The 12848-nt window shown below is 37.2% G+C and overlaps 1 protein-coding gene across 1 annotated transcript in view; it reads left to right on the top strand.

Moving 5' to 3' along the window:
* LOC308682446 (uncharacterized protein) overlaps nucleotides 1–12848 on the top strand; it is a 72706-nt gene that overhangs the window by 25155 nt on the left and 34703 nt on the right. The gene's annotated exons all lie outside the window — the stretch shown is intronic.

Here is a 12848-nt window from a genome sequence, read left to right as displayed (position 1 = left end):
GATTGTGACTTTTATGTTTAGAAATGATAAAGATCCACCAGGTGTTGAAGCAACTGAACTAAATATTTATGAAGCAAATCCCTGTTAGCCTATTTAAGCGCCTTCAATCAACAAGCATTTCATATTGTGTTTTTTTTACTTACAGAATGGTAAAGCGCCATGCTTTGTGTGTGTATATATATATATATATATATATATATACAGTATATATATATATATATATATATATATATATATATATATATATCATTCCTGAATAAATACCATATTCATATTCCATGTTTTTTTAATGGCTCTTCAAAGACTAGCACCAAAAACATAGCATTACCACATTTTTGATACATTTTAGTGCATTTCTGGTAGCATGCAGGCTGAAAATAATTGAATTTCTCAGGCTGAGAGCTGGACAGTTGGTGGATTATGAAAATAGATCTGGAAGTGCAATAAGAACTGATAAATGAGACATAAAAGATATTAACAGGCCTATCCATTTAAATGAGTTTAAGAGAAAAAGAGGCATATGTGTTTGTGTGCTTATCTGCAGAGGTTTGTAGATATTGGGCAGTCCTGCAGGGATTCTCGAGACTGTCGAGTTCAGCGATGGTCTGCTCTCTGTGGGGGAAGGGCCCTTACAAATCCATTTATTTTATTACTCTTCCATTCAGCCCTCAGAGGCTCTGTAATCTGCCATTAAACCATTACTGCAGGAAGAGAGAGAGAGCGAGAGAGAGAGAGAGAGAGAGAGAGAGAGAGAGAGAGAGAGAGAGAGGGGATAGAGATAAAGATTGAGGTAGGGGTGGGTAGTCACACTCAAGGGGCCTTCCCAGAGGGCCGGGCTTTACAGTAAAGCAGCTGGGCATAGGCACACACTCGCTCGCTAAAATCGCTATGTTGTGCCTGAATACACTGACTACCATTTGTGAATGAGAGCATTTGGTGTAGTAGCTCATTATGGAGTTTAAAAGGTCATGACCTTTGACCTTTTATATTTGGTTTCGCATGTGGTTCTGTTCACATACAGTAATTGATGAATAAGGATAGCTGAGGGAAAATGTTCATAACGTAATGTGTTTATTTGCAATGTGATGTGCCATTTATTCAATCCCATTTCACATTCGCTGCCGAAGTTTGTGGTCATTTTGAATACTTTTATATAGCAAGGATTAACTAAATTGATCAAAAGTTAAAGACATTTATGTTACAAAAAGATCTCCATCTCAAATAAATCCTGTTCTCTTGAACTTTCTATTCATCAAAGAATCATGACAAAAAGTCAGTTTCCACAAAAATATTAAGCTTCAGTTTTCAACACAGATAATAATAGGAAGAAATGTTTCTTGAGCACCAAATCAGAACTGAAGACTGATGTAATGGCTGCTGAAATTTCAGCTTTTGCGATAGTCTTTTCTTCCCTACTGTGACATTTCTCGAACAAGAAGACATGTAGGGCAGGACTTTTTTCATTGGGAATTTGCTTGGATCGTTGGATGGTTGTGGTTTGCTATTGCTGTGATGTCATGTGAGTGACAGGTTGTCCCGCCCTCGTCGTGCCAGTGAACGCTTCATCAGAGAAGAGGAGAGATGATGATGAGAAGAGGGAAGGAAAGTCATTTTGATTAAAGATTATGAGGACAGATAAATTAAAAAAATAATAATGATGTGCACAGATAAATCATTTATAATAAATATTGTGATCCATTTTCAAGTTTGATTTCATGAAACATTAAAAGCACAGCAGCAAAAAACAAAACCAATGGCCAAAAATGGCCCATTTAATTCTCAGGGTCAAAGAGACAAATTTTTGCTTTAAAAAACATTGACAAACATTCTGCGGACCTAAAGGGAAAAAATACAATGATAAAAAGGGGAAAATATTAAACTATGGTTTTGGTTACCTGCTGATTATGAATGGTAGGTTGCTTATTATTTTGGAAGAGTGTGTTCTTTTTTTCTACAGCAGGATCAGCATTTTCCCCTCCCTTCCCATCCTCTCTGTCTCTCTCTCTCTCTCTCTCTCTCTCTCTTACTGCTTTCAGATTGTCTGTCATTCTTCATTCAGCCTTGTATTCATTTTGATTCTGCTCTCGCAGCTGACAAGTGTGAAATGAATACAGTATCTGTTCACTCCCTCTGTTCCTCCCTCTCTCTCGCTCTCTCCATCTCTCTCTCTCTCCTTTGTGTGTTTTGGAGACTAGATTCTGAAGATTTAGCGAGTTGATTCTCTTTAAGCCTTTTCTTATCTGAGGAAGACATACAAAACTGAGTGTCTTCCTTTAAGTCTATTTGCTCTTTCTCTCCTGCTCAGGGGGATAAAGTGTGTGTGTGTGTGTGTGTGTGTGAGAGAGAGAGAGAGAGAGAGAGAGAGAGAGAGAGAGAGAGAGAGAGAGAGAGAGAGAGAGAGAGAGAGAGAGAGAGAGAGAGAGAGAGAGAGAGAGAGAGAGAGAGAGAGAGAGAGAGAGAGAGAGAGAGAGAGAGAGAGAGAGAGACTAGTGTAAAGGCAAGGAGGAAGGAGATTGGTTGAGATTTTTGGATTACAGGGTCATGAGGTCAACATGTCAGAGGGTTAATGTCTTTAGGGTGAGGAAAAAAGATTGATATTTTCTTAAGCATTGATTCCTTCAGATTTACTGTACATATTGTGCACCGGTGGAGCCTGTTAGGTATTTCCTTCACATGTTCATCCAAATTTACACAAATACACAAAATGCACACGATCTCATGCACACCAGTGTTCAGGAGTTAATCACTTACAAGTTGCAACACTACTAGTTTAACTAGTATGTTTTCAAAATGTCCTGTAACAACGCAGATGGAAGAACCAAACAGAATCCAGTGTCATATGGGAAAGGTCGTTTCGTTTTAGTGAATCTATTTGCTTGAATGGTTGATGTTCAAAAAAAGACTCATTTGACCTGTGATTACAGAAACACAGTCTCTCTGTGTCTGACCACCCACAATTAGGCTACACCTCAAAAACACCCATTCATTGTTCAGAATTGAGTTGTGAATGTTGCCATTTTACAGTCAATAGACGGTAAACTGACCGTATTGATGCAGTGAGCCAAATTACTCTTATGAGCGAGTTATTTTAGTGAATCAAAAATGTGCAGCATGACTAGTGCAATCCGACATTTATGAGTCAATTACTTTCTGTGAATCAAAAACATACAGTGCGACCAGTGTAGAAAATTGACAGAAATGAATGAGCTGGATCTTTAAATGAATAGTTTGAATAATCTGTTTGAATTCACACCTACATTTATGTATTTGGCAGACACTTTTATCCACGTGTGTGTGTATCACACATAATAACAGAATACATAACAGAACTGATAAGACTGTAAATGTGTACCTTGAAATGCAATGTAAGTCGCATTGGATAAAAGCGTCTGCCAAATGCATAAATGTGTGTGTGTGTGTGTGTGTGTGTGTGTGTGTGTGTGTGTGTGTGTCGTTGCTTTGACGCAGCTGGAGTGTCCAGTGAGACTAGCAGAGCTGCTAAATTAGCCCTACCCTGCAGCTGCTCTTATATATAGCCACACACACACTTTCTCACGCACACTCTATCTCTCTCCTGTTTTATTAATAAAAGTGCTTGGATGGACGTTAAAATGGGCTGAGGAAGACAACGGGGATCGCTGTACGTTTGGTCAAGATGACTAACAAATGCAGCACACACAAAAAACAACAACCACACACACACACGCGGAATGAACACTTCCTATCTGCGTGAACACAGATGTGCCTACATGCACGCATATCCAAACAAAGACGGGCTGTCTTGCATTTCTTTTCTCTCCCGTTTCCTTTTGTCTTTGTCCTACGTTTATCTTTCACTATGAAAAGGCTGTGCATCTGTCTCTCTCCTCTCACTCGCTCGTTCCTCGCAAGTTCATTGACATTCATTGAACACAGCAATGAGCGCTCAGACCTTCCGGCACTCAGAGACTGTTTGTGTGTGTGTGTGTGTGTGTGTTTATCGCTCTAGGTCTGTGATTAGGATTGTTATTCTGTATCAATAAGTGAATTAAATAACATTCTTGCTTTTATTAGAGAAAAATAACAGATGGAATGGCTTGGTTTGGTGTTAGTGTGTTTAAACTGCAAAATGTTAATTTTAATGAGTATTTTTGTCTTGTTTTTCAGTGAAAACATAATTTTTTTTTTTTTTTTTTACACAATAAACAAGATAAATTCACCTAATAAACAAAACTGTGCAAGATATTAAGTATTGTTTTTTACTTTCTTATGCTTAATTTATAAAAAATAAAAATAAACAAACCTTAATATTTTATGCTGGGTTGCTTATCAGGTAAATTTAACTTTATCTTCTAAAAAGATGATTTTCCTAGAAAGCATGCCAGAGAGATTCTAATATTTTTTGCTGGAAAACGTCACTGATATTCTTTATTATTAGTATATTACAAGGTGTTGCTTATCAGGTGAATTTACCTTTCTTTATCTTCTCAAAAGATGATTTTACTGAAAAACACTTTTTTTGTTGTTGCATCTTTTACATCTTTATGCAGTGTTAGCTTTTTTGCAGTAGTGTCGCTTATCAAGTGAATAAATCTTGTTTTATGATTGTTTCGATATTTTTACTGGAAAGCAGGACAAAGATTCTCATTACAACAGTGTAGAGAAAGTGAGCGGAAAGAGCGTTTAGGGTATTCCCTCAGTCTGATCTCTCTGTCACTTGTTGCTCGTCATTTACTGAAATCATAACCGGAAAAACATCCTAAAGGCGCACAAACAAACATTGACACGTACGATAGTGGTATGAGAGTGATTATCGAGAAAGGAAAGAAAAACAAGCGGTGACTCAGAGTAAAAGTGCCCCAGTTATCTAAATCTCACTCTCTCTCTCTCTCCCTCCTGATGAGAATTCAAGGACGACTTCTCACACATGAGCTTGTATGTGTCGCCCTACTGCTGCGTGCTCATTTCAAGCCTGTAATATATAGACATCGACTTTTTCTGAATGGTGGGAGTGAACGAGAAATGAACCCAATGAGCAGAGTGTGATTTGGTCATATGGTCAATAAGACCTGTAGGCCGACTAGTGTCTTGACTAATCACTATCAAGGATGTGGGATTGTATTATTTTAAGGTGATATACAAGTGTGGGAGGGGTGAACATGTCTTTATTTATGCCGATTAGTTCACTTGTTGGACATTTTTTGAGTGTGATCTACATGGTCGACAGAACAAAAAATAATTGCGTTTGTCTATCTTTGTTTTAATGGGGATTTCCTCTCTTTCTCGCTCTCTGGGGTGTTGGGGAAGGGCTCACTCCCCGCTCTTCTAATCCCCTTTATCCTGTCTGAAACCTACCTCACCTGTCATTACACATCTGGACACACACACACATTATCAATGACGGCTACAGACGTACATACTACACTTGTAGACGATGAATGTACAAACCTGTACAAAACAGGCTGTTATATTTATACATATAGATTCTACACTGTCATATAGGTACGATTTAGAGATGTAATATACACATGGTAGTAGGAATAAATACAAGCTGATTGCAAATAGGCTACAAAAACATGAAATGCTTGAGACAATTTTCCTAATATGGTGTAATATTCAATCATATAGTAAGACAGTTGCTAAATAAGTCACACTATAGTGTTTAGATTAGATTCAAGATAAATGACTGCACAGAAATTGTAATCAGTTTATCTCCTTATTCAATTATCCACACAATTATCGCTTTCTAATTAAGATTTGAACAGCATTGCAGGTTTCTGTGTGTTATGGGGGTGGTGGTAGCTTAGAGATTGAAGATCAGGGCTAGTAATCCGTCGGTTAGTGGTTCATGAACTGCAGAATTACTGGCATCCCCCATCACCAGTGTGCCCTTGGGCGAGGGCACTTAACCCTGGGCTGCTCTAGAGGGAAGAATCCCTGCAATAAATGTGCTGTTAGTCATTTAGGGTAAGAAAATGTCTGCTAAAATGACAGTATTACTAAGTGATTGTTTGGTATTTCCATATTGATGCACGATATATCAGCCACCATATTGGTATTGGCCGATATTTGATCATTTTTTTATGTTATCGCTGTCGGCCCGATAAGAAAATTTGGCAGATATATTAAAGCCAATAAATAATGGATTATATCCTTCAGCTGAGACACTTCAGATCTACACTGTTCTCCATTATGTTTTTGAATTGCTTGAAATATGATTCCCTTCAAAAAGAAAATACAGTTAAGTGCAACATGTCAGTCTGTCATGCTACACAAAATTATGATGAGAACATTATAATTATGTGCTTGGGACATGGATTTTAATGGTGAGACTTTTGTTTTTGTAATCAGGTTCTTACAAATTATTTAAAAATTTGGATTTAGATTTATCGCCCAATATATCGGTTATCGGCTTTCAAATATAAAGAGTTATCGGTTATTGGTATCGGCCAAAATGTTCATATCGGTGCATCCTTAATCCCTTTAGAAACGTACTTTGGCAATACAGAGTTTATATACATACATTTTTAATGCAAATTTGGCAGTTACACTACAGGTCAATAGTTTAGGGTCAGTAAGATTTTTTTTTTTTTTTTGGAAGAAATGAAATAGCCTACTTTTATACAGCAAGGATGCATTAAATTGATCAAAAGTGTCAGTAAAAACTTTTGTAACGTTACAATTTTTTTTCTTTTAAACGTTCTATTCATCAAAGAATCCTGCAAATAAAATTTTCTCGGTTCCATTATGATTTATATTATGTTTGCTGAGATTTATTTATTATTTACAATGTAGAACAAAATTACATTTTACTAATTTTGCCCCCTTTTTAAAAAGCTCCCACGAAATCAGTGTGATCCATTTTATGTGAAATCTCCGTTTATTTGTGGAGAGTTGGATTTATTTCTCTTTGTTGAGATGAATTACTAATCAAGCTCTATTATATTTCCAGCTTCATGTGTCAAATATAATAGAGAAACTCTACTTTTCATTACGTCTATTGTAGCTGACTAGTTTTATTGATTGAAAGATATTAGCATTTCAAGTTGTGGCTCTAGCAATGCTAACATTACAAGTTCATTTTGATCAAATGTACATCTTGATTGTCACTTTGGACAATAGCATCTGCTGAATGCATAAATGTAAACAAATGTAACATTTAACACTTTATCTGGCAAACTATCATCAATATAGTTACAAAAATAGTTCTAAGTTAACATTTATCTAACTAGACATGTCACATCTGAACAAAATGCTTATTTGCAAGGTCATCTTGTTTGTGTGTGTACAAGATGAGTGTTTATGTTTGTGCTGCAAAAGACAAAGTTGGAGGCAGAAACCATCACCAGAGCTGCGCAGAAGACACAAACACACACATACACACGGCGCACGCTCACACTAGCGCAGTGGCGCATGGCTGGCGGGCTATTCTTTGTTTATTAGCATATCTAGATGACAGTGGCATCGCAGAGGCAGCGGTAATTAAGGGCACAACAATGGAAACAGTAATGATGATTGGCATACCATTACATGCCACAGGGAAGGAGGGAGGGAGAAAGAGAAAAAGAGTGCAGAGGGAAAAGAGATAAATGAAGAAAGCTTGCTCTTTTAATCTCAGCAGGGCTACTACCTCTGTGTGCATGCAGGTCTGTGCGTAGGTATGCACGTGTAAGTTCGCTCTCTTGTTCGCCTGTGTGTAAATATGCACAAACTCGTTTACTTGCGCTGGGAAGTCGCTTGTTTTCCTTTCCCCTCCCTGTCACACAAGCACACTGATTTCTTTGAGATGGCTTATTCAGAAAGGAGGGGTTTTCTTTCACCCTGTTTCACCTCTCTTCCCTTTAAAACGCTTGTTAAATTGCATGCAAAAAGTCTGCTTTTGCTCTCCGAGTATTTGTGACTTTTCCTTTAAGTGCAATACAGTGCTAGCATGAAATGTCAAAGTTTCAAATTGAAATCCTCTCATTTGAAATGTTATTGACATAAAGGTGCAATAAGCGATTTCTGAGAAACACTGTTGATATTTGAAGTCAGCCCAAACAAACACACCCCTCCCTTTCATTGCTCTGCCCTCAAAATGCACAAACACTCAATGCAAGAGTGGATGTCTCTTTATCATAGCTAAAGCAAAGCAAAAGAATCGCGGAAGATGACAAACAAATCTAAATGAACATACAGTACACAAGAGTATACAAGCAAGAGTTGGTTGTTAGTCGCCAGTAGCAACTTACATTCATGGACATATTAAAAATATAAAAAAAATTTCAAAATATTTCTATTTTAAATAAATGCTGTTCTTGTATATATATATAAAAAAATCTATATATTGTAATGATTTCTGAAGAACCATGCGACACTGAAGACTGGAGTAATGGTGTTGAAAATTCAGCTTTGCCATCACAGGAATACATTTTACATTTATTTTAAATGTTTTAAAATGTATTATTTAATAAATGTATTTATTAAATAAAACATTTTAAAATATATTTACTATATTTTACATTGTAATAATATTTCACAATATTACTGTTTTTACTGTGTTTTGTGAGCATAATAAACATCTTTTAAAAATATTAAAAAACTCAATTTTACCAACCGCAAATTTTTGAATAGTAGTGTAAATAATAGAAATGAATGAGAACTGGGGGTTTTAAGCTACAAAATGACACACACACACAAAAAAAAGAACATCAACGTTTGCTTTAAGTGATCCATATACCTATGTTTCAAGTCATGTGATAGGAGTTTGGTGAGGAACATATTGAGATTTAATTTGTTTTTTTAGAATATTCACAGATAATCGTCCTCTCCATTAAGCTGTTAACCACTATGGCCGGATCATTGAGTCAGTGAGTCCAACTCAAGAACCAGTTCAGTTTGTTTCTTTCAGATCATGACTGTGATGTGATGTGAACTGTATCAAATGATTCATTGAAAATATCTGACTCAGAAGAACAATTTGGTCACATATCTGATATCACTGCTTCTCTCATGAAATCTCAATGAAGTGCGAAGATAACAAACAAGTGCAGATAACAAGATTTTCAGTGAAAAACAACTTAAAGTCTGTGTGAACCGGAAGTTGCAAATGACTTTTCTCCAGTGTTGTGACGTATTTCCAAGTGAAACGGAATATTGAACAGAGGGCAGGGTTCACTTTATTGGGGAGTAGTAGGGGAGTGGTTAAGCGTTTTCAACCCAAGCCGTCAAACTGACATCATCAGAAAAGGAACGCCATTCCAGACCGGAAGTAACTTTTCAGATTTTGATTAAAGATTACCACGGCAAACAATTTTTTTTGTGAATTAACTTGCACGGATTAATTGTTCACCACAAGACTAGTAATATGTGCTAAAAGGTAAATAGGGTCAATTTTGATTTCATGTCTACTTTAAACGTCAGTCTGTTTGAAGTCGTATGGACTACTTTTATGGGGCTTTTTTTTTCCACATTCACTTTTTTATATTGAAATGAATTATCAGGATATTCATCAAAAAGTCATCTTGTGTGTTCCACGGAAAAAATAAAGTTGACTAAACAATGACATTTTTGGGTTTAATTTCCCCACAGGGATCTGTACCTTTGCCTATCTCAGCACCTCCTCAAGGGTGTTTGTCTTGGTGAGCATATGAGAGGTTCACTGTGTTTTCCGGCACACACATACACATTAGGCGTGTTTATGTTGGTCCATGAGACGAAACTCTGTTCATGTGCAAAAAGTGTCTCCAGACCCCTCCCATTTTGTTTCTCTTGGCACAAACCCTCTCCTTTCCCTACTCTGTATCTCTATCTTTCTCTCTCACACACACACTCATCCTGTTTCTGTGTTCTCTAACAAGAGGAACTGTCCTTAATTACCCTTGTTGTACAGTGAAACGTACGGGCAGCAGTAGCTTTTCTCAAAATCTTCCTCTTAATCATGGCTCAGATAACCTTCTGCACCCTCAAACTAAAAGTGGATATTTTTGGAGCCAGCAATGTTCAATGAGTCGAATTAATTTTTTTCTAATTAGTCACTGCATATTCAGTAATGATGAATGTTATAAAATAACATAAAATAAATGTAGAATTTCGGTCTGTGAAATCTGGTTGGTTGATTAATGGTCGTGGCTGAAGCTGTTGGTTAAACTAACTTTTTATAAATCAATCATTTTGTATCTGTATGAATTACAGAGTGAATCATAAAATAATAAAATAATAGCGTGTCAAAGATTCCATAACTTTGTCTTGGCATCTGTGAAGAGGCCAAAAGCTTCTGAATCATTGATTCGTTTCAGATGACTGCACAGACAGGGACACCATGGTTGAATAATCAGCAGTTGCAGAGGTTGATCGATAGCAGCCGTCATGGAAAGCTGTGTGTGTGGACATGACAGCCAGGTCTAGACACAAGAGGAATGAACGGTGAAGAGACAGATATCATAGTACAGCATCGAAGGACATGCAGAACTGGGTATGCTGAGTAGTTGGAGTATAAGAAGATCATTAAGTAGTAGTGCCAATAATAATTTTACATAGACTTTTTAATTAGAAGCAGCATATATATACAAAATATTGTGTATGTATGAAATTTCATTCTGTCGTTAAGTTTGTCAGGAGAATGAAAGAGCCGTTTTTGAAGTGTGCGCAAGTGCTCAAGAACCCCGGGAGAATATTAGAAAGGATCCGCAATTAAATCAAAATCTGATAATAAAGAAAAACAATGGAGAACAAAATAGTGATTCTATATTATTGAATGACGGATGTGTGACAGTTACTATAGTTCTGGGAAATAGTTGTGACTAGTTAATTTCTCCAAAAATTCCTTGTACTGTGGTAGTTAAGCAACGAGTTATGTTGTTTGGTTGTGCTGTATGTGTTGGATTTCCTAAAAATAACCAACTGCTTATTAGCCATTTGTTTGGGAATCAGACTAAATTGGTTGAGCTGTATGTCATTGATTCACTACAGAACAAATGACTACTGAACTGATTCTGGTGAATCAAAATGAATCAATTCTTTTAAATTGAACTAAACTGGTCGTGCTGTTGGTTCTGTTGTGGTTTTGCCCTGCTTCTGAATAAGTAAATCAGGGAAATCTGTTAGAATTTGTACAGTATGCATTGACGGAAGAATGCACATGCAAGAATTGCTAACGGAACCAAATATCATTCATATCACCTGATCACAATCATGGTTTTGACATGGTATCATGTCCAATAAACATACCAGTGAGCATGTTTGTGGTTTTGTTGGTGTTTATTGGTTACGTAGTAGTAGTAGTGGTGGTCCGTTGTGTCGTGTAATCCTAAAATGTAAATTCTCCTTGTTTTGGTGGTGGTAGCGGTAGTATTTGTTCTGGGCATTGTGCTAATTGACACTTTGGTCTCGGGGTACTATTTGATGACTTTTATTTTAATCTCAATACCCAACAAATCCATCATCCCAATTATTGACATCTACCATTACACACACTCAGACTGCACTAATTTATTAATCCCCTCTCATCACTGTACCATTCTGTTTGTTTAGCTTTGATTTGAATGTATGTGTGATTGTGTATTCATTGTGTGTGTTGTGTATGCAGTGTAGCTTTAATGAGAATCAGAACAATGCAATCAGATGTGTATGCCTTACCAGCCATAATTATGAGGAATATGCACAGCAGTGTGGATGATAGGTCTGCTCCCTCTCTCTCTCTTTTGCCAGCGCTCTCTGTGCTGACAGATGGTTGTGTCAGTCATAATGGGACAAATCCGATCGCTACCGAATGAAAGGCGTCCCTCCAGCAGAGAGAGAGAGAGAGAGAGGGAGAGAGACAGTCGATGTGTCTGTATTGATGTGTTTACTCAGGGTGAAATTGGCATCCATTAGAGAGAGGATTGTGTGTGCGTGTGTGTCAGTGAGAATACAGGCTCTAAAATGAAGGCTGCATTAATTCATATTCTGTTACACATGCACAGACACTCTTCCTTTACGTCACGTGTTCACACTGTCTCTTTTTCAAACACAGACACACATACGCATGGCAGGGTGGACTGCGCAGACAGCTTGGCGATGCCGGGGAAGGTGTGTCTCCAGAGTTCCATTGTTCTAGATGGAGAGGAATCTATGTGGGAAAACCTCCTAGATAAAAAGGGGGTGGGGAATGGGGGGATGAAGGAAGAGAAAGGAGGAAAGGGTGCTTTTGTAGGAAGTGGACTAGCAGTGTCCACAAGCCAGCTTCTTGGGAAGGGCGTGAGGTGTAGTGTTTATTTATTCTTGTATCGTATCTAAGCGGATACAATGTAGGGAGCTGTCAAGAATGTTTTTTCTATATATGATATGTACAAGGCAATATTCTGTAATGGTTTTTCCAATGGCTTTTACAAGTCTAAAAAAGAGCTTTAAAATGGATAATGGTGTCAAAATCCACATAAAATAGAGAGAAGGCAGAAGTTCTGCACAAAAAATACTGCACATTCTTCTGCAGCTGGAATGTTACAGTAAATTATTCATCCCGTCAAGAATCTGTTTCTTAGGAGGTCTCTCTTTATTCGTCTCTCTCTCTTTCTCAATCTTCTATAAGGTTAAAAGTAGCATGGAACACACAGGATTTCTAGCTGCACTGGGACTAAAATCCACTACACTCATTCCAGCTACCCAACCCAACTCTTTTTGTCCCTCTATTGTGGTAGTCCACTAGTCTCTTAAACAATAAAGTGGTTTTCTTTAAAAAAAAAATCAAAAAATGTGTTGCTCTCATGAACTGAAACAGCTATTACCTGCGTTTTCTGGTTTATTTTGTAAGACCAGAATGAACACTCTTTATTTGAGCTTACCAGCATTCTATTTTTAGTTTTATTCAGTGCTTTGCTTTGCTTTGATAATAGGAATTTCTTGGAGGCCAC

The sequence above is a fragment of the Scardinius erythrophthalmus genome, assembly GCF_964197995.2.
Source record: "Scardinius erythrophthalmus genome assembly, chromosome: 2".
Taxonomy (NCBI): domain Eukaryota; kingdom Metazoa; phylum Chordata; class Actinopteri; order Cypriniformes; family Leuciscidae; genus Scardinius; species Scardinius erythrophthalmus.
This window is presented reverse-complemented; position numbering and strand designations above follow the sequence as displayed.